At 36.7% G+C, this 23,549-nt stretch overlaps 1 long non-coding RNA gene across 1 annotated transcript in view; it reads left to right on the top strand.

Moving 5' to 3' along the window:
• The first annotated feature begins 14,009 nt into the window (after positions 1 to 14,009).
• Positions 14,010 to 23,549, top strand: part of LOC150110331 (uncharacterized) — a 44,250-nt gene continuing 34,710 nt past the window's right edge. The window contains exons 1-2 of the long non-coding RNA XR_016548347.1: positions 14,010 to 14,067; positions 22,180 to 22,257. This is a non-coding gene — a long non-coding RNA (uncharacterized LOC150110331). The remainder of the gene's footprint in view (positions 14,068 to 22,179; positions 22,258 to 23,549) is intronic.

Genomic DNA, 23,549 nt, shown 5'->3' with positions numbered 1-23,549 from the left:
GGGCTAACAGATGGCGGTACTTGTTTGTTTCTCTTCACAGGATGCCATTTATTATAATTACTCATAGTCTCGGGTCAGCTTCCTCACTCATTAGCTACCGCTAGAAACTGAACTGCCCGCTCGGTCTCCAAAAGTTAGATAGTGCTGAAACGGCTTCGCCTACTCCCTATAGGAATTGAAATGCGTAAGCTGTTTTTTTATATCTAGTTAATTCATTGGAAAGTTCTTGAAATCCTCAGTACTTTATAAACTTTTCACGTTCCATAATCCTATTCAGAATTCATTCCATGGCTTGAGTCAATTTTCATTTAAGTCTATCCATTTATTTCACGTTGTGTACGAGTGATGATTTGTGAAGGTAATATAGCCCATACAACTATAGTTTCGCTTTTAACTTTGCAAGCCATCGAATAAACATCAAATCAATCAATGTCACCAAGAATAATAACTGTACAGGTTATTTAGAGTTGCTAACAAATTTTTTAATCACATGAATCAACTGGATATTTCCATCTGGCTGCTGGCTATGAAATTTAAATCTGATGTGAAGTTAAATAGTGATACGGCCTATATGTTACTGAATAGTTATTTAGAAAATCTTCTTTTTCTCATTAATCAAAATATATAAAGTTATTTAAATTTATTTAGGAAGAATGTGTGGCGATGACAATGAAGATCTACCACTTGGGAAAATGGAACGATGCTCCCTGTGATCATAAGAAGGCTTTCATCTGTCAGAGGTATAAAGGTAAGCCAGCATAATCTTCTTCTTGAACTCGGATAAGTACACCTCTGAATGGTCTCCTCCAAAGTTTGTCCATTCTGTTCTCTTTTCAGCTTTCCTCATCATTCCGTTGCTTTCCAGTAATCCTAAGAATTTCATCTTGCCTTATATTCTTTGATCTTTCGCTATTGGTTTCTCTTCTGTCAATAATTTAGGCTACCTTGTGTTATACCTTGCAATGTGCCTGACCCATCTCCATATTGAATGCATGTATTTAAAAATTCTCATTTAATAAGAATCCTCTCTCTCCGTGCGTCACACCGAATATATTCCTTTCAATTTTTTTATATATTTTATTTAAAGTCCATGTTTCACTGACATATGTAATTGTACGTGAGACGCGTTTCAAATTATTTTCTCTTCAAATCAATGAGAAACTCACCATTGAAGATATCTTTCAACCTCCCAAAGGTCATTCAACCTAATTGTTTCTGTCCTTTCATTTTTTTTATTTGTCTGATTTTAATTTTTAAGATTTGTCCCAGAAAAACATATGAATGCACTCCTGTACCTGTCCATCTTTCAATATAATTATTTTTTGTATTAAATTGTCATTCACCATTAGTTTTGTTTTGTTTTATTTTAGCTTCAACTCAGTTTGACTCGGTATGCCACTAATTTCCTTAATCTTATTTCTTCTGCAAGATAGCTACACCATCAGCAAAACACAGAGGAGTCTAACTTTTTTCACTAATTTTAACTCATCCTTTTTCCCAAATCAGTTCGTGAGAAAGCTTCCTGTAAGTCACAAGTAAATGGTTTTGGAGAATTTTCACTTTTCATGTGCAGTTAGCAACAGAGGAATCATGACTGTACTACACTGTATGTATTCATTTGTCTATTCTATAATCTAAGAATATAGATATTATTCAAAATTAAGTGGATATTGAATAACACATTATTTCTTAGCCGAATAAGGAACTCAAAGATAGGAAATCTGATCAAAGTGTTTCATGCCGAATATAGAAAACTATATAAAGTTCGGCGAGTCCAAGCATAAACCAACACCTGGTAGTGCAATGGCTAAGAAGTAATGTGGTATTCCATATCTACTTAATTTTGAATAATTTTACTTCGCCGAAGTGAAGCCTGTTGGCCCTTTCAGTAATAGATATTATTAATTGTACTGTAATTATCTAAATTCTGCCTGCTCGGATTTGTATACTCTAACTTTTGATGCATTATTTTGTTATTTATTACTCTTGTAAATATACTGCTGATAATAACCTGGCTATATTTTTTTATCTTCCTTTCCGTTTTTTACATGATTGTTATTAATGCCTTTCTGGATTGTTTTCTGTTTTTAATGAAGTGGGAACGGTCTCAGCCAGCTAATCTGCTGCTGTCTTCTGCAAATTTTAGCAATTCTACTTATTGTAACTTTTGGGACATTCGACTCAACTGACTGTTATGGGTCGAATGTTATGAGTAGCAATTACACGCCATGTTATTTATTTTTTAACGGTATAAATTATAACACAGAATAATAAGTAAATAATTATTAAGTTAATAAATAGCTAAGATATGTAGCCGTGAAAATATCACTCAGCATGGTTATGAATTTGAGAAAGAAGTTGACTTACGTGCATTCTAACTTTTGAATTTATGTGGATATGGGACAGAGAAAATCTAGTCCAAGAAGACTACAGATGTAAGTATACGGAAAACGCCAGGATGCAACTTGTTATGTCTATATATACAAATGGCATGAGCAGAGTTGTTACTTCAGAGAATCGCTGTGGGCCTAAAATAGTTCTCATTCGGAAATGTTGATACTCAGTGTTAGGCGTAGTAACTGGAATCGTTACTACGCCTGACACCAGGAGAGAAGAGGAGGGCGATTCACCATTGCCTTCCACCCCACCCCTACCCCCACCCCCCAATTTTATCCGGGCCCGGGACCGGCACATGGCTCGTACGCATTTATGACCATAATCCATGTCTGTTCAGGGGGACCGGTTTGCCTATTTTGGAGGACGAAAACCCCAGTTTCGGGGGGGGTTGAAAATATCCCCTCCGTCCGTATGAGACCTGCTAACTCACCTTTCGTCCAAAGAGACCAGATAAAGGTTCCTCAAGCACTGACAGGAATCGAACCCAGGTCTTTCCGACCAAAGGGCTTCGTCTACACCGACTGACCTACGGAGGCTCGTGATTCAATTGCTGTGAGTAAACATTATGAGTGACTTAATTTTTCCTAACTATTATAGAAAATACTCATCATAAAATTCAAGCAGAATGTATTGAGGTGCTGCGAGACAACTTTCTAAAGAAGCGATTATAAAAAAATACGATTTAGCTGAGTGAAAAAGTAGTGTTAGAAGTATGTGGACATTCTATTCAGGAAATGTTACTTGCTGAAATTAAAATCTGGAAATTATGAAGAATTCATGATACGTACGCCACCGGTGTCCAAATCCTAAGTACTAACACCACTTCTGAAGAGTATAACCGGAAATTCAGGCGAATCAGCTCGTGACAATTTGTATAACACCCGATTTCAATTGGAAAGCGGGCACACATTCAGATTTTCGAATCGAACGAAAAGGAGTCACGTGGTAGCACTCATTAGGATAAAATGCAAAAGACTGCGCTTGTGTTTGAAGGAAACATTTCGTGAAGGAACAAATCTTGGATGTCTTGTAACGTCTCAAAGACAGAATCTAGATTATCTCTACTCATCTATGTGTTTTAAGTTTCTTGGTAGGTTGTTGAGTTGCGTGGGTATCTGATGTGATCTCACAAAAGAACGTATGAGTTGTTGAAGGGTGTAAGGATGTAAAGAGTTGTTGTAGGTCGTGTTATACGATATGTGTCTCTGTTGTTTCGATAGGTGATGTTGAAATAATTCCTTGTTAATGTTATATAGTGTTTCAGATTTTTAATGCTCAGGATTCTGTGCATCTCCATGCGATGGTTGGATATTATTTTGCTTATAAGATGTCCAAATCATTATTGACACAATTTTCCTATGTAATATTTCTAATTATGTTAGGTGGCTGTGTGATGTGTTTGCATAGACTGTTATTCCGTATCTGAGTAGGGAGTTGCAGATACCGTGATAGGAGTTTTATTATGATAGATGGAATAATGTCTTTAACTTGGAACAGTTTTGCTGCGATAATCCGGAGTTTGGTATGTAGGTATTCTATATGTTTTGTCCATTTAAGTTGGCAATCTATGAATAGATAAGGTATTTTGCATGTTTTACAGGTTTGATTTCGGGATATTAGCAGGTTTGTTTGTTGTTAATGCAGCGGTATGTGTGACAGTGTATCGATAATGGTGCGGGGGCATGATTCGTGGGTTGTGTATTATCAAAATCTGCGTTTTGGTGCCGTTGATTAGAAATGCGTATGGGTAGAAGTATGTTGTGAATTCCTTTAGGGCTTGTGCTTTGCAGAGGGTCGTGTTGATGTCTGTGTGGATTGCTAGTAGTGTGCTGTCATCTGTGTACTGAAATATTTGGCTTCTTATAGCCATGTTATGAACATCGTTAATGTATATGTTGAATAGAGTGTGGGATAATATGGATCCTTGAGGGACACTGCGTTTTATTTTTATACCCCGGCTGTGAGATGTGCCTAGTTTTGTTACTGGTGTTCTGTTTTAGAGGTTGTTCCTGAACCATGTATGCAGCGTTCCTCTTATACCTATTGAGTATAGTTTGGTCAATAGTATGTCATATTCAAGTGTATCAATGCTTATTTTGTTTATTGCGTCGGCGATGTCTTCTAATAATGTGATAGTGCTTTTTGTTTTCTGAAAACCGTATTGGTTTTGTGAGATGATGTTGTACTTCTGTAAATAGTTCTGTGGTCTGGTGTGTGTTATTTTTTCTAGAATTTTTGAAATGACTGGTAGGATAGCTATTAGTCTGTTGTTCTGAGTATCGTTTCTTTTACGATGTTTGTAAACTGGCGTAATTATTGCAGTTTTTAGTTGTTGTTGTGCAATAATGGCAGTGTCGAATATGATGTTCAGACGTCTCAAAAGTATTGAATTTTTTTTTTCAAACTGTGTTAAAAGGTCTGTGAGTCTTAAGTTTTCTATTCCTGGAGTGGTCTTTGGTTTTACTTGTAAGAGTGCTTCTTACAGTTTCTGTTTTATTACGGGTGGAAAATACACAGTTTGTTTGAGTTTGTGTCGGTAGTTTTTTTTTTTTGTTGGCAGACTGTCTTTTTTGAGTTGTGTGATATTGTTTGTGAAGGCATGGTTGAATGAGTCTGCTAGTTCCTCTTGGTTTGGTTTGTGTCTTGACCGAAACTTTTTGCAATAAAATCTTGTACTGAAGTTTTCTTTTCTCGAGTTACTAATTCATTGAGTGTAGCCCATGTTTGCTTCATGTTGTCATTATATACCATGAATTATTTGAAGCAGTAGTCTTTTTGCGCTACGAAGTTTTGTTGTTAGTTGATTTCTTGTGTTTTGTATAAGGTTTGTAAATGTGTGTTACTGGGTGACTTTTTTAGTATTTTCCATTGATTTACTTTTACAGAAAAATTGTTTAGTATGTTGCCATTTATCCATGGACTGTTTTCTGTTTGTCGCCTCGTTTGTGTAGGCTTTGTTGCTTTTTTATATATTTCTGTAAACTTTAGTTGGAAATTCTCATATAGTGTTACAGGATCATTTATTTTAAATAGGTAATTCCAGTCTGTATTTTTTACATGGTTGTCGACAATGCTCTTTAATACGATCGAGTTTTGTCGACTTTTGTGGTGGTGGAAGGGGGAAGGGGTAACGTAATAAAACGAGGTTGAGACAAAGTAATGATCGGCAATTTTGATGTTAATTACTGATTATGTATACGTATGGATGGGAGCCCGTATATTGATATGATCGATGCATGATTGTGTTAGTGAAATGTTGAGTATTTCATCTCTCGTTGGGGAGTTAATGGTATGGTTTATGTTGTCCTGACTAAGTATATCAAGATATGTGTTAGTGGTTGAAGAAGCGTGGTCAAGAGTATTTATATTAATGTCTCCTATTAGGATGAGCCTATGTGTTGTACTGGATTCGATGCCACTTAGCCATGCTTCTAACTCATGAAGAAACTGAGTAGATTATTATCTGGGAGATCTGTATATTATGTTTATTGTGTATTTGATACTATGTTTGTGGCTATTTGTGATTTCCAAAATTAGTGTTTCCGCATGTTCGTAATGAGTTTGTTTTTCAGTTATTTTTCTTTGATAATTGCCACGATGCCACCTCCTCTTTTGTTTGGTCTATATACGTTGTAGGTTTGGTAATTATTAATGTTGTATTTCTGTGTCGTTTATTGCAAGTGCAGTCAGTATTAGCGCATCTATGTTTGTCATGGTGTAATTGAGCAGTGTTATCAATGTAAGCCAGTGTTTTTTATACTTCTACTTCTTATGCTTGTTTGAATGATGGTGAAGTCGGTATTGGTAGAAATGTGGTTTGACCATTTCTTCCAAGAGTCAAAGACCTTGAAGTTTATATTGCCTGACTGGATATGTTCGCTTATATTTGAGATCTCTATTATATAGTTTTTAAGTGATTTCTAATCTTGTTCTTAAGGATGTGAAGAGTTAGTGTGTTATGTTGGTAGGCTGTGTAGGTCGGATTCTCTTTCAATTATATAAACTCGAGTGTTTTCCTTCTTTCTCATAAATATCTGTCAATCCTTAGTCCATAGGAACGTAGTTTTTCTCTGTTTTTGTCATCTATGCTTGGTATAAAAGATTTTTAAAGTATGGGATCCAGTGTTCAGTTACATAGATTGGTGTTGGGAGTTTCTTGTCAGTTAGGATCGATGTTGTCGGCTGTTTTCTTGCTTGCTGCAAGAATGGAGTCTCTCAGACTTTTGCTGGTAAAATGAGCGATGATTGATGGCGGGTCTCTCTTTGGTTTTTGGTCGGCCTCGGTTAATAGAAAGGATGTCTCTGTTTGCTACTTGAATGCCAATTTTGCTGCCGATCAGTTGCATTATATGTTGCTTAAATTTTCTGTCTTTTCTTTTGTTATTACTTCAATCTGAAGTTCTTTTTTTCTTTCTTTTTGTAGTATGTGCTGCATTTGACACTTGAGTGTGTTTACCTCTTTGCGCAATTCATCATTTTCGCGCTTGAGTGTTTCTTGTGTTTCTATCGCTACCGTTAATTTTGTCTTTATTTCTCGCACGGTTCCTAACATTTCTTAGAGATTACGTTATTATACTGTATGTAATGTTCATGCTCCTAAAATTTTTTGTTGATTTGTTCCATGTGTGTATATAGCAAGTCTCTAACCATGAGTTTGAATGAATACTCATTATTAGACAGAATTACACATAATGAAATATTCATTATGTATAATTTTAGAATCAGGAAGCGGCTTACCTTGTTGTTCGTCGTTGCGTTTCTTTGGAGTCTGTTCTTTGTTCTTCATTTTCTCACAGCATTGTAGACAGCGCCATTCGATCCGTTTCTCGGCTCCTTTTGCTTCCCACGTGCTTTCTGAGATCCAAAAGCATTGATAGTGTTGTCGTAATAATAATAATAATAATGGTTTACAACATATATTATTATAATATTGATAAGGATGATTATTCAGATTTTTTACATTTTTTTTGCAGTACACACACACACACACACACACACACACACACACACACACACACACACACACACACACACACACACACACACACACAAATAGCAACAGAATAATTTCTATATTTTTTTTGAGTAATAATATTTTTATTTATCAGAAAGAGTATTTACACATATACAATTAAAACTTGTTACATTTTCTGCTCAGTACAAAATTCTATACATAGTTTAGAATACCTTAATTTCCTTTTAATATTTTTTATTTGAATATAAATACATATTATTTTTTTTCACATCAGCATCATGATTTATTATTATACATCGTACTGACATCATCATCATCATTAGTGTTCTGTCTCTTGACAGGTCCAAGTATTATCCATTAGTCCAATGGTATTATACAGGTCCATTAATCGTATCCTTCCTCTCGGTCGCTTTCCTTCAATTTTCCCTTCTATCATTCTTTTCAGTAGGCTGTCTCCTCTTAATATGTCCTATCCAGTTATGCTTTCTTCTTCTTCTTATGGTCTTTAGTAAATTCCTTTCTTCTTCAACTCTTTGTAATACTTCTTCATTGGTGATTTTTTCAGTCCACTTTATTTTCTCCATTCTTCTCCATAACCACATTTCAAACGCCTTCAACATTTTAGCTTCTTTCTTCCGAATTGTCCATGTTTCTGATTCATATAAGGTCATACTCCAAATAGAACACTTAATAAGCCTTTTCTTTAGATTTTATTCATTTTGTTAATAAACAAATTTTTCTTGCTATAAAATGCATATTTTCCTTTATTAATTCTTTCTTTTATTTCCATGTGACATTTTCCATTTTCTTTTATTATACTACCAAGGTATTTGTATTGTCTCACTTACTCAAGTACTAACATATACATTACAATAACTGGCAGTCTATGATTATGAAGATTAGTTGATTGAGGTGGGTTAATCCCACCTACTTCGAAGCTAGAGTTAGCTTTTTTGAAGAGAGTGGGATTAGCCTTCACTATTTAGGTTCTTTGGTAGAGTTTATGGATGGAATGTAGGCGTTGGATGCAAGTGATTTTTGAAGTGTATATAAGAGTTCATTCTATATTAACTGTGTTGGTATAGTTTCCAGAGTTCGTGTTTTAATGTTCTGCAGTTGTCTATGTGTTCACGCTACTCAACAACCTACTTGGTAGGTTGTTGAGTAGCGTGAGTATCAGACATGATCTCACAAAAGAACCGCATGAGTTGTTGAAAGATCTAGGGGTGTAAAGAGTTGTTTTTGGTCGTGTTATGCGATATGTCTCTGTATATGTCTTTTTTTTACAGTTTACAGTTTATTATCATTCCCATCACCTACACAAAATATTTACATTATACAATTCAAGTTGTACAATTCAATGTGCAATTCAATGTACAATTGGTATTCAGTTCAAGTTTTACAATTCAAGTTGCACAATTCAATGTACAATATTATACAATACAGTTCAAGTATTATTATCATTTTCTTTTGGTCATTATTACACTTATTTTTGGATATTATTTTGTTACAGTTAATAAATGTTTCCTTATATATATATACAAATATAGTAAAATACATTTCGGATAGTTTTCTGTCCGAAATAGTTTTCGTAGTTATAATTAAGGGGATAAAAATCCCTTGTTGTTTTACAAGCCAGTAAGCGAAACTCTAAAATCGAGCACTACGATCTATGAGTTTCATGCGGAAGAACTATCGGCGAATCCAAGCGTAAGTGACCACTTGGTAGTACAAGTTGCCTGGGTGTTGTACTACCAAGTGGTCACTTACGCTTGGATTCGCCGATAGTTCTTGGGCATGAAACTCATAGATCGTAGTGCTCGATCTTAGAGTTTCGCTTACTGGCTTGTAAAACACAAGGGATTTTTATCCCCTTAATTATAATTAAGGCCCAGAAAAAATAGGCGTTTGGCTTTTCATCTTAGTTTTCGTAGTTACTTTGTGTATTTATGTGTAACCAAGGTCCGTAGCCATACTGGTTACTAGAGAATTAAATTAGCTCGAAACAGTGAGTCCAGTGACAATATCTATCAGGGCTCATTTATTCCTTTATTTATTCCACTACAGACCGTTTTATGAAACTCCAATAGCGCTTTTTCGGTGTTGTATCTGGATCTAAACCCATATTGATTAATTGCGTAAATAAGTATGGTATTTAAATAGCTATTTAAGCGTTTTTATTAGCATTTCAATAACCTTTGAAATTGTGGATAGTATAGATATTGGTCTGTAATTTTTTATTAATTTCTGTTACCTCCTTTATATAGAGGTACAACTGAAGCAGCAGTCTTTAAGTGTTCTATAAATTTACTGTGTTCAAAGGATTTATTAATGATATTTGTAAAGAGCTGTAATTTGTATTTAATGATAATATTTAGTTTTTTTGACATTTATCATTTATATTGTCATTGCCCATTTTTCCCCTTTTTTTAATCCGATTACTACACTCTTTACCTGATGTTCGTTTACTGCGTGTAGATACATGGAATTCTTAATTCATGAAAGTGACTCACGTACTTGGTCCTTTCTGCAGGGTCGAAATCACAACTACCAGAGTTTGTAAAGTGGTTGTTCATTTTGTTAAGCACATCGGTGATGTCATTGTCCTCTGGAAATTCGCGTGTTTTACCTATTATCATATTAACCAACCTCCATTCTTTACTTTTATCATTATTACAAGAAAGAAATTTCTATAGGAGAAAATGTTCTTTTGCCTGCTTTATTTATTCCTTTAGGTATTTAAGCGAAATTTTTGTAGTCGCGTTCAAACATTAAATTGTAAGGATTTTTCCCATACTTATGATAGCGCTTCTCTTTTGTCCTTATTATATTTTTAGTTCATCTGTTATCTAGTGTGTGTGAACACCCTTTTTTGTAGTAACTCTTTTGTGATATTACGATTTGCTGTCTGTATATTTAATCATTTTGATAAATTCCTTATATAGATGATTTATGTCTAATATGTCGGTGGGAGGCAGTTGATGATGTTTTATGTAGTTCTCAAATTTATTATAATTGGTGCTTATTTCGAATTTTTTATGACTATCTATACAGCTCATGTCAACGCTATTAGGTAAGGATAGTTTCAACAGTATCGAATGGTGATCTGTTATTTTACTTCAGTTATAGATTGAATGTCCTCATAGGCCATTCTGTTTCTTATGAATATGTGACCAATGCAACTTGCTTAGTTGTTCGCTTCTCTCGTATTGCAATCGATGCAAGCAAGAAACCCATGAGTGGATAATATATTTTTATATTCTTCAGTTTTACTATTACTCTTATAAAGATCCAAATTTATATGCCTCACTAGTATGACATTGTCGTGTTTTAAGGTTATTAGGACATTACTCAGCTACTCAGCTCTAATAGAAAGATACCGAATGGGCTATCGTGTGCACGGTATATAGAAACTATAGGTATATTCATTGCTGTGCCCTAAATCATTACAGTTTCAGCCCTTGCATTTTTGATTCCAGTCTATGAATTTTATAGAGTGGAATCAAAAAATTGTATACGCTTGGAAAAAATATTTTTCCAAGCATATAGAATTAATCCACCTAAACGATTATAGTCGCGATTGTTCAACTGGAGTGCTGGCGAACAGCGCCACCTATCACTTTCGGGTGGCATTTCCGGTCATGCTTTCCTATGTCAATATGGTTGATTTTAATGTTCTCTACCTCCCCTTAAAGTTTGTATGGAATTTTGATTCACCTTGTATATATATTTTTTTTTTCAGTAAAGAAGAGTAAATATAAATAATATTACAATTTCTTAGTGTTATAAAATACTAGTATTGAAGGAAAAGGTAAAGACTTGTATTGCAGATATAGCAATTTAGGTTATGCTGATTTACATAATGATGATAGGTTTACGTAATTTTATTATCATTTTCTTTAAGGTAATTACTCAAAAGTACGCCTACGATGATAAACTAGCTAGGTAAAGGATAACGTACAACACCATAACTTTCTTCTGCAGAAAAGTGAAGTCGTTTTCAAAATACACGTGCATTCGATAACTGAAACACGTGTTTCAGTTATTGAATGTTTCTATATTTCAGTTGTTGAATGTTTTTATCACACCTGGATGGGTGTCTAAATGCACAGAACAGAAAAATAGTATATGGCTAGAAGAATAAATATTCTTAAATATTGTGCCCTTTTTCCTTCACTATTCTTAAATATTGTGCCCTTTTTCCTTCACTATTCTTAAATATTGTGCCCTTTTTTCTTAAATATTCTTAAATATTTTATTCTCCCTAATAACTATTTTAATTACATCTGCAGAACCTGGAGTAAGAAAGAATATTAATAACTTTGTACGGAATAAAATTTCAGAAAGTTAAATGTATTCGAAATATTAAATACTATATAAAACATTTCTTTTTTCATATATGGGAAATACAGGGTGGCCATAAAATAACTTTCCCTCTTTGGAGGTATCTGTAGCTAAAACCAATAAACGGAATGAGACCAAATTTTATATTGAGACTTTTGAAGGCATGTGGAGATGACTTCCGCGAAAAAAGATTTAGTACCAAACTCGGCGATAGGGGACGTTTTGGCGCTGGCGGAGCAGAAAACAAGCAGATAATTACATTAAACGCAGATTAAATGGAATAATAACATTTCGACGGTGTAAGCGACAGCCGTTTCACTCATTCCAGCTGGATATGTGGCTCATTACAATGATAATAATAATAATTATTATTATTAGACACCTCCAGGGAGTCCAAAGACTCATCGAGGGAGGGAACCTGCTTCACAACTCTCTCCACCACTCAATCCACTAACTAACCGCAACTACACCAACGCCATCTACCGCCGACAACTACCACTAGTATTTCCACAGACAATCACAAACATCCATGCCCACGGCGGAGTTCGAACTCGCAGCCTTTTGGCTGGAGAGCAGATACGCTAACCACTCATCCACCGAGTGGTTATTTAATAATAATAATAATTAAAATAAAACAACAACTTGTGAGAGACGCAGAAACTAATGCAGTAATTGAACTCAGAGGAAATAATGTTTTATTCATCAGAATCCGAGTCCCCTGGACCACATACACGATTTTCAATGTGCTGATCTTTCTTATGTACAACAAATTGCATCAGGTGTGCGGCATGCTCTACAGCTGAGCGTATGGAGTCGGATTGCATGTTCTTAATGGCCCGTTTTATGTTCTTTTTGAAGACATACAAGATGAGAACGCCACCAACATACACAAAGGATTTCAAATATCTCCACAGCCAAAAGTCACATGGAGTGATGTCCAGGGATCGGGGAGCTATGCCATTGGAAAGAAGAATGATAACCCTCTCATTATTGAAATGCCGGCGTAAAAGGCGCTGTACTGAACGTTGAATCTGTGGCGGTGCTCCATCCTGCATAAAAAGTATGGAGTCCAAACATTGTCTTTGCTGCAATGCAGGAATGACAAAATTTTCCAGTATTCGTCGATAAATATTTCCAGTAATGGAGAAGGTTACAGGACCTGTAGGTGTAATACGTTCAAAAAAGTATGGTCCTATTATGAAATCGATTGTGAAGCCACACCACACGGTTACTTTTGGAGAATGCAGGTACTTGCTGGATCGCTTGGGGATGTTCAGATGCTCAAATTTTGCAGTTGTGAGTGTTGACCGACCCATTCAGATAAAAATGAGCCTCATCACCCCACAATATTCTCAAGGCCAGTCATTGTCGACCTCCATTCGGGCAAGAAACGTTAGCGCGAAGGTCAGGGGCTTATCATAATCTGCGGTAGTTACTGCTTGCACATGACTGAACTCATACGGATAGAAGTGAAGCATTTTCCCTAAGATTTTCCAGACTGTTCCATAAGCCATATCAAGTTTGCGAGCTATGGCATGAGCGCTTGGACCAGTACTGGTCCCTGTGTCATCGACCACCGCAGTAGCAACGTCTGCTACTGTCTCTTGCACAGTTTTCCGTCCTCTGCCAGGTCTAACTACTAGTGATCCAGTTTCTTCAAACTTCTTAATCATAGCTCTCAGTGCTACAGCTGACATAGGACCTGTACGCAGATTATGAAGCCTTCTAAATTTCTCGAAGGGCTGCTACGGCATTGCACTGTTTAAGGTAAAACAACTTAACAAATAAAGCATGCTGATGCAAGGTAGAACACATAATGAGCACAATTCGTCAGTCATTCGAATAACTGCCTAAACGTCCCCAATCTCAATTTTAAATGGAATCGGCGGCGCTATTGTCACGTACGCACAGTGAAATTTGCATAACTTATTACCTGCGTTTACTGCAAATATTTGACTGCTTTCGGCTCCGCCAACGCCAAAATTTCCCCTATCAGCGAAATTCATGGGATTCATCTCCCCATGCCTTCGAAAGTCTCAATATAAAATGTGGTCTAATTCCGTGCATTAGTTTTAGCTAATACCTCCAAAGAGGGAAAGTATGGCCAACCTGCATTTCTTTTCTTTTTTTTTTTTTCATATATATCCGCGAAGAATTTCAGTGTATTAATTTTATAAGCACCTTTTTTCTGGTGTTGTTGTTATGCGCCCGTTTCTGGGTTATTGAAAACATCAAAATGATTTATTGGAATTCATTTTGTTTTCTAGTTCCAGTTCCTTCAAATATATCCTCCACAGCGGCATCAATCTACCATTTAAAAAATACAGAAATGGATCAGTTTACTCATAATAGTAAGTATAATTGAGTTTCATTGTGTGACTGTTTAAGAATATCAAATTTCTATAGGCAACTTCTCGAAATCAGTAAATCAGGTGCTGTGTTTGCAAGCACATTATGCGAAATTGCAACATAGTTCCTTCGTCACCACTATATAATAAAGGGGGAAAAATAGTAAATTGTACTGACCATTGCTGACTTCATCTAAGACACTATTACTTTGTAAAAGTTGCTCTATTTTTGCTTTATTATATTATGATTTTGTCGGCTGCACCATTGTGTTGCTCTATGTCGTCCCTTGGGAGCTCATTGCTCCCAAGCAATGAGCTCCTTTTGAGCTCCAAATTTGGGCCCCAACCAATGAGCTCTAATATTTTCCATTCTCCTTATGAACTTCCTGGTTCACAAATGTGTGATACATGGTTGCATCCTCCTTGGATATGTAGTTATCCCTTCTTCTCTGATTAACATCGTGTGTTCTCGTCTTCCTCTTCTCCTAATGGCTGGAGGCCCTTTTTTCCAATAATGTGTCTAAGGCGTCACCCAAACACACAAGCATGTCGTTTCTTTTATCATGTTGCTTTGTCCGATCCGAATGTACTATTATGACCTTTCCGGGGTTTTTCCGAATTCTGACATTTGTGGGAGGAAGTCATTCCAGGATTTCGTAAGAACCCATTGCACTTTTCCCAAACTTCCGTCCTTTCTGCTGGATAGATTTTTGCTCAAGGAGAACCAGCTTTTCAGGTCTCATTTCCTTATACTTTCTGAGCTTGTTGACATATGCTCTGTTTTTTTGTGAGCTGTGTCGGCTGGATTCTGCTATGACATCATGAAGTAACTTGTTGCGCTCGAATAAATCATTCAAATACTCATCTATGCCCGCAAAACCGGAGTCGATGTGGGAGTATTTTAGATCACAAGGGAATGGCGGTTCAAATCCGTAAAGAATAACTGTGGGGCTCTCTCTTATTGCCGAATGAATGGCAGTCCTGAAAGCACATAACGTTTGTGGCAATTATGTATCGCAACTCGTCACCTTATTCTCAGCTAGCTTGGCCAGTGTGTGCTTCAGAGTTTTCTTTAGTCATTCACACATCCTGTTTCCCTGGGGATGATATGGAGTAGCGAATATCTTCTTTATCTTGAGTGTTTTGCACAGTTGTAGAATGGTCTCCGCTGTGAAGTTTACCCCCTCCCTGATCGGACAGGATGGTCTAGGGTGTCCCATACCTAGATATTATTAACTTTAAGAATTTAATAGCCGCTGTTCGCGCAGTCTGATCCTTCATGACTACCGCCTTAGGGAATCTGGTGAACTATTCCAACGAGTACATATCTATTTCCTTTCTGCACAGTGTATAAGGGCCCAATTATGTCCACAGCCACCGCCTGGAAAGGTCGGACTGGAACGGGAAAATGTTACACAGGCCCCTCCCCTTAAATCCGGCTTTCTTTTGGCAGATGTGGCATGAGAACACATATGAGAGCATCCCCCCACTCATATTCCTCCACAGATATCTATCTGATATGCGTTGCCGCGTTTGCTCGAATCCCTGATGCCCTGCCAGATCAGAGTCATGAAATCTGTGAAACACCCAAGGGTTTATGACTGCAGGGATCAATGTCTTGTCTCTCCATCTTCCCATCACTTCCTGCTTGGAGAGTAGAAGCCCATCATCGTCCATGTGTAGTGTTTTCAGGAATGAAAATTCACTAGGCAGTGGCTCTCCCTTTTCAATTCTGTTATGACTTTTACTCCACATGGGGATCTCTACGCTGAGCTGCGATAATGAGAGGCTTCTCCCGTGATTGAAGGTGGGGAGGCGTATTCTTGTTCTCTTCTAAATTCTCGATCTTATGTATGGGGGTGGTATTATCATCACTATTACTAGGCTGATCTCCTTCATTGTTCGCTTTCAGAGATCTCGATAAGTAGTCAGCCACTACATTTTTCTTTCCTGTGATATACTGTGTATCAATGTCGTACTCTTGGAGTTCCAGGATCCACCTACTTATTCTTTGGTTCTTATCTTTCATCTCTGGAGGACAGGAAAGATATTGACTGGTGATTCCACCTCAGGATTATATGTTGTCCTAACAACAAACATCTTAGCTTCCTGAATGAAAACACGATTGCCAAGGCTTCCTTCTCTATGACTGAATAGTTCAGCACGGAAGATGAGAGCTTTCTGCTAATGAATGCTGTTGGCCTGAAATCGTTCCCATGCTTCTGCTGTACCACCGAGGCAATGGTATCATGTGAGGTATCTGCCGAAAGAAAAAACGTCTGCCAAATTTAGGGTACGTAAGGAGAGGGGATCTCGTAAGGGCTAAATTTAGAAAATCGTAGGCGCCTTGCTACTCATTTGTCTAATTAAATTTCACGCCCCCTCTTTGTTAGTTTGACAATAGGCTCTATTAGCATAGAACAATTTGGAATAAACTTTCTATAGAAATTTATCATCCCTATGTATCGCTGGACTTGCCTTACCGTTCTTAGAATCTTTGCGTCAAGAATGGCACATATGTTGGTTTGAGTTAGAATTATTCCATTTTCATTTACTCTGTGGCCCAGGTATTTACTTTCTCTTACAAAAATTGGCATTTAGAGTATTTCAAGTAGAGTTTGTCCTGATGCAATCGTGCAAACACGGTTGATAGTATTTCCTTGTGTGCGTGTGCTTAAGTCTCGATAATAGATCAGTAGAGCGTCTTGAAAGCAAATGACTCCTTTTCCCAGCACGCCAGCAAGAACAGTGTTCATTAGGACTGATTGGACATGGCAGAGTTTCTTGCACCTTGTGGGAGCCTACACAGTTGATACCTCTCCCATCTTGTTGTGAATGCAAAATATTTCCTGTCTTCTTTTCTTAACGGGATCTGAAAATAACCTAAATTCAAATTTAGTTTTGAGATATATTTTGCATTTTCCAGCTCTGTCAGCAGCTCTTCTATTCCATATAATGGGAAGTCAATTGGCTTGGTGACTTTACTCACTTCTCTCAAGTCCGGAACGAATCTACCATTGGGCTTCTGTACTAGAATATAAGGGCTGTTCCATTGAGTGTTTGACTTCTCAGTTATCCTTGCCGTTTCGTACTGTTGTCGCATGGCTTGCAGTTGTTCCATTTGTTCAATTTGTGTCCGATATTGGATGATGTGAATGGGGGTTTTAGTAGTGATTTGGACGGCATGTTTCACTAAATCAGTACAGGACAACGAAGTGATCTCTTCAGTAAACACCCCATTGTACTTCTGGAACAGTGTGTAGAAACTCCTCAATCACCCTTCTCTCCCCTATAAATTTAGCTTGACGTGTGGCGTCTCTTATTAATTCCTCCCTCCAATCATGACCTTCTACCTTCAGCCTTGATGCTGTGATCTCTAGCGCTACACTTGTCTCCTCTCCTTTCTGAAGTTGTTGCTCCCTGAGTCTGGGATTTGGCCTGAGCTCTGCCACATAGAGACACAGTGCCTGTGGCAAAATTGCAAATGATACTTCTCTAGAAAATCAATGCTTAAAATTAAGTGATCAATTGTGCTCGTGGTCTCAGGGAGAATAATTAATTCGTGAGACAAGTTCAGTTTAAACCCAGGCAGAGTGATGATCATGCATACCTTTATAGCAGTGCGCAACTCTGTCTTTGCCACTCCCGGGAGTTTGATGAGATGAGTTAGTTCAATGATTTGGTTGGGAATCAGGCTCTTTATTTTTAGAAACAGTGGCCAAAAGATAACAGTGAGCTCCTGGGTCTAAGAGAACTTCACAGGGTGTATCTCTTATTAGGCCATGCACGGTCGTTAGGGACTTTTCCTTCTCCTAGTCATTCCATCCACACTCAGCATTCTATATTGCCTATGTTTGTCTGTGCATGTTCTCCTTGTTTTATTATGGACATTTAGATTAACAATTTTGTGCTTCCCCTTTGACTTCTCTCCAACCTTTTTTTGGGGAGCCCTTTACATTCTTAAACATTCCGTTATCTGTTCCAATTTTTACTTATTTCCTCCTTATGGGGTTTCAGTTATTTGGAAATACAACAATCTCATCCTGTATTGATCATATAAATATTAGGGCCCCTCCAAACAGCCACACAACAGGTGTCATAACATGCAAACTGGTAGACCATTATTTCACAACATAACAGTTAAGCACTGAACCAGAACCCATAAAACCCACTGAGACTACAAAACGGTATTATAGCATTCTAAACGAAACAATAGTAAACGATGAAATCAGAAAAACAGAACTGGATGCAGATGGAATCTTTAGACTCTGCTGAAGCTGTATATAATAATCTTAAACTTGCATTTAACAAAATATATAACAGACCATTATCAAAAATAAAAATGCGCCCCCAAACGAAACAAAATCCGTGGATAACAGACAAGATATAAACAGACATTCAAAGAAAAGATGCCCTATGGAAACAACTTAAGAAGTAGCAGAACAATATCGCTTTAAAAACGGAATACAAAAGAAAACGGAATCCTCTAACAGCACAGATTAGAATGGCAAAAAGAACCTATTACAGCAACAAATTAACAACAGCTCAGAATGACATAAAGGAAACCTGGTACCTGATTAATGAAATGCTGGACAATACACACAGAACAACTGCCTCAAAAACAATAAAGCACAGCTTTGCCTGCCACCCCAAATCCCTCAAACAGTTGGCAAACAACTTTAATCAGCATTTCGTGAACTCTGTCTAAAAACAATAAGAAACAACCTTTCCTCACACAAACGAACATTCTCCACTAGGTGCACGATAACCCAGTCGATGTGGTTCCCCACAGTAACAAAAGAAGAACTATCACTGGCAATTCAACAAATTAACCCTAATAAAGGACCGGGGATAGACGGAATCAGACCAAGACATCAAGAAACACTCAACCAAACTACTTCTAGTAATACAAAAACTGTTAAATTAAATCTTCGAAATGGGATTCATTAATTACACCCATACACAAACATGGAAAAAGAAACATTATAAGTAATTATAGACCCATCGCCACGTTGTCTGTAATCAACCAAATCATGGAGCGCATCGTAAATCACAAACTCTCCACATGCGTTGAAAAATGTCAAATGATACCCAAAACACAATATGACTTTCAAAAAAATAAAGGAACAGCAACAGGCCTGGAAGATTTCGTAGACCTAATAATCCAGTGGTTTAAAGCATACATGAAAAACAGAAAGCACACCACACGTATAGGATCAGCGTTCAGCAAAGAGGTACATGGGACCTGTGGAATACTGCAAGGAGCTGTCCTATTTAACATATACGCACACAACATAAGCCACCTTTCCCTAAAAAGGTAAAATCTTCCAGTACGCAGACGACAACGGCTATAGTATCCATTCACAACAACGCAAATATCGCTTACACAAATATGCAAACGACATCAATCAAATCACTAATTAGTTAACCGAAAACGGTATATATAAACCCTGGAAAAACAAAGCTAATGATATTCAAAACCCCCAAACCCTGCCCATAGAAACTAAATATCTCATTATCCGACATTCATCCTCCTATATAATATATAAGTGCAGAACCTAAAATCACAACCATCAACACAGGGTGAAAACAACACGCTATCTCGGACTTCACTTCGAAGCTGATCAAAGTTGGAATAGCCATACAAACAACATATCAAATAACAAGACCACAGGCAACAAACTACATAACATATAAGTACAACAATCACTACGGGAAAACCACCCGAAATTTCTACGTACCTGACATAATAAACAAACTGCCTTTCGACAACAGAAACCTAGGAACATACAGAGAGCTGAAACAGGCGCTATATAAATATTATAGCGAGCATGAAAATTAGAGCAATTCCTGTTTCTCTCTCTCCTCCACCCACACCCACGCACACGCACACCCACCCACCCACACACACACACACACACACACACACACACACACACACACACACACAAACCTATGACAAACCCCCCTCTCAAAAACCATGTACTAGAGAAGAAAAATTCGGAAATACTATCACTGCTTCCTGCCTAGATCATTTAAACATCCGAGCACGACAAAACAGTTACACTGCATTAGTCATAAAGTGCAGAGTAGCAGATCACTACTTCACGGCTCTAAACCTGCACACTAAGACAATGCAATTCCCCCCAGATGAAAACCAGCATAAAACAATAATAGACGAAGAAATATTCAACCACGAAATAAGAAAAACCGACTGGAAACACATCGCATCTGATTCAGAAGATATATTATACAACAACATCAAACTCATACTAGGGGAAATGTATAAGAAAGCTGCAAAGAAAATCAGAATCAAAAACAACACAAAATCCTTGGATAAGACAAAACTTAATCCTAGAAATACACAGAAAGGACGCTTTATGGAAAGAATTAAAGCGATATCCAAATAACACAGCTTTAAAAATTGAATATAAGATAACAAGGAATCGCCTTATAACACAAATAAGAAATGCAAAAAGAAACTACTACAGACACAAATTAACCTCTGCACAAAACAACATGAAACAAACCTGGCATCTGATCAATGAGATGCTAGATTTTGTTCCCAACACCACCGCCTCCGAAACCATAAAACACAGCTTCATGAAAGACGCAAAACCTATCCAACAACTAGCAAATGACTTTAACCAATACTTTGCAGACTCCATCCAATAACTGCAAAGAAATATTCCTCCCAATGACAAAACGAGACCCTCCACTTGGACCACAATCAAAACAGACATTATGGTTCCCAACCATAAAAGAAGCAGAATTTCTCTCAGCAATACATCAAATCAAACAAAACAAAGGCCCAGCAATTGATGGTATCAGACCTAATGATATAAAGCAACATGTAACTAGTTTAAGTCCTATCCTACTAAAATATATAAATAAAATATTTAAAACAGGACAGATATCAAGTATGCTAAAGACCGCCATAATCACACCCATATAGAAACATAGAAAAAGAAATTTAATCAGCAATTACAGACCAATAGTAACATTACCAATTATCAATCAAATTATGGAGCGGATCATACTGAAGAAACTCACAGCATACGCTGAGATCTTTCATATTATCCCCAAAACACAATATCGTTTTCAGAAAAATAAGGGAACAACATCTCTCTTGGAAGACTTTACAGACGTAATTAATACCGCTTTATACAAACAAAATTGCCATGGTTGTCTTTATTGATTTAACTAGCGCATTTGACACATTCGCACATCAAATCTCGTAAGAAAAGCTAAGCCTTGTTGGAATAGTTGGGCCTCTGCACATGTGGTTTACAAACTACCTTCAGAATAGAAAGCATATCACACGAATCGGGTAAAACCGAAGTGGAGAGTTACCAGTAACCTGTGGAGTGCCACAGGGAGCTATACTCTTTCTTCAACACTATTCAGCATTTAGATGCACGATGTTAATCAGCTACCTCTGAAAGATAAGATTTTCCAATACACAGACGATACAACTATAATATCCATCCATAATAACGCAAGCATAGCCCAAACTGGCTCACAAAAAACTCCATACACCTAAACTCAGATAAGATCAAACTATTCAGAAATCCACTGAAACGACCAGTTGATAACAAATATATAACTATCCAACATCCACTCTCCAACATAAAAGACACACACACACACACACAGAAAACCACTACAATCACTCAGATTGATACAATACGATACCTTGGAATTTACTTCGATGCAGACATGAACTTGAATAGCCACATAAGTCATCTACACAATAAACTCCGAACAATAACTGGCGATGAATTATCCCTTGTTCGATTGTCTGGACATGGTTTCGTTCATATGAGAGATAAGCTTTTTAAGTGCGATAATAATAGCAGATATGTCCCGCTCTCTTTTACGAGTAAAACAGAATAAACGACTTTTGAAATTACATAGGCACTTTTCTCTATATGTAAGTTCTACTGGTTGAATTAATGTATCATGTTTGTTTGATAGCGTACTTGTTCCTGAAAAATCTAATTTAGTAAACATATTTTTTATGTTGTTGTTGTTGTTGTTTTTGTTGTTGTTATGCACCCTTTTCTGGGTTATTGAAAACATCAAAATGATTTAATGGAATCCATTTTTTTCTAGTTCCTTCAAATATATCCTCCACAGTCGCATCAATCTACCATTTAAAAAATACAGAAATGGATCAGTTTACTCATAATAGTAAGTATAATTGAGTTTCATTGTGTGACTGTTTAAGAATATCAAATTTCTATAGGCAACTTCTCGAAATCAATAAATCAGGTACTGTGTTTGCAAGCACATTACGCGAAATAGCGACATAGTTTTTTCATTACCACCATATAATGAAGGGAAAAAAATAATAAATTCTACTGACCATTGCTGATTACATCTAAGACATTATTACTTTGTAAAAGTTGCTCTATTTTCGCCTTATTATATTATTACTGTGTGTTGTCGGCTGCGCCTTTTTATTCTTTTGTTTGTTACGCCGTTGTAAACTCCATCTATATAACGTGATTCACTCACTCGTACGAAGTGTAATCTACCTTCCGCACTTCCTGTCGTATGCCCAAGATACTGGAAATTTATTTGTTTAGACTGCACCACCAGTATTCGTTTCTTGGCATATGACTTGGTAATACGTCCGCCTAACTTCTCTCTCTCTCTCTAACATAAACTCCTTTCAATCAATTGTCACACAATCGTGGTCCACATGCATTTAATATCGTTTCTAATACTTGTTTCTAATATCCTAATTGCTTCCCGCTTACAGGCCCGTGTTTATTTAGAAACAGTGCATTGTAAATTAAAGATCAATCGGCACTCTGTTGACATATAGTAAACACATTTATTTATACTAATAAAAAATTACACCAATATACGGTAGGGAGGGTAAACCTTCTACCTATTCGTTTAAGCTATATTTTAAAACTTCCTTTTCAATTCTTGACAAATATTCAACATAAAATATTCTTTCACTTTCCTGCTTACTAAATAAAATTCCCTCTATCTACGGTCTACTCTTAAGGACATTAACTTGCTATGCTAAGCTATTACAAATATACTCCAAGTGCGTTCAGGATAATAAATATCTTCCTCATAGGCACTGCTTATTCTTATCACCGTATATTAGTAGTCCACTATAAACAGTTCTCCTAGATTACATAAAAAGAATAGAACATATAAAATGAATAAACTCACATTTTTTCTAGCATCTTTGTCGCGCACTTATTCATGGTTCCGTTCTATGGTCTCAACTTTTCTTCTGTCTCGGGATTTGGATTTCTTCCTACAGTGTCTCCTATCACTGTAGTCTGATCAGGAATGTTAGCAGGGTTAGGAACGCTGTTTTTTCCGATATGATCAATAAAGTATTTATGGATTATGTTAGGTTCGAAATATTTTTCAGGTTTCAATAAAATGGACCCTGAAAAATTACTGTATCGAGTTTTATTCTGTATGCATTGAATGAATATAATCAAGTCAACTAT

This window comes from Typopeltis vanoorti, chromosome 1 (assembly GCF_054136105.1).
Source record: "Typopeltis vanoorti isolate ZY-2024b chromosome 1, IOZ_Tvanoo_1.0, whole genome shotgun sequence".
Lineage (NCBI taxonomy): Eukaryota > Metazoa > Arthropoda > Arachnida > Uropygi > Thelyphonidae > Typopeltis > Typopeltis vanoorti.
This window is presented reverse-complemented; position numbering and strand designations above follow the sequence as displayed.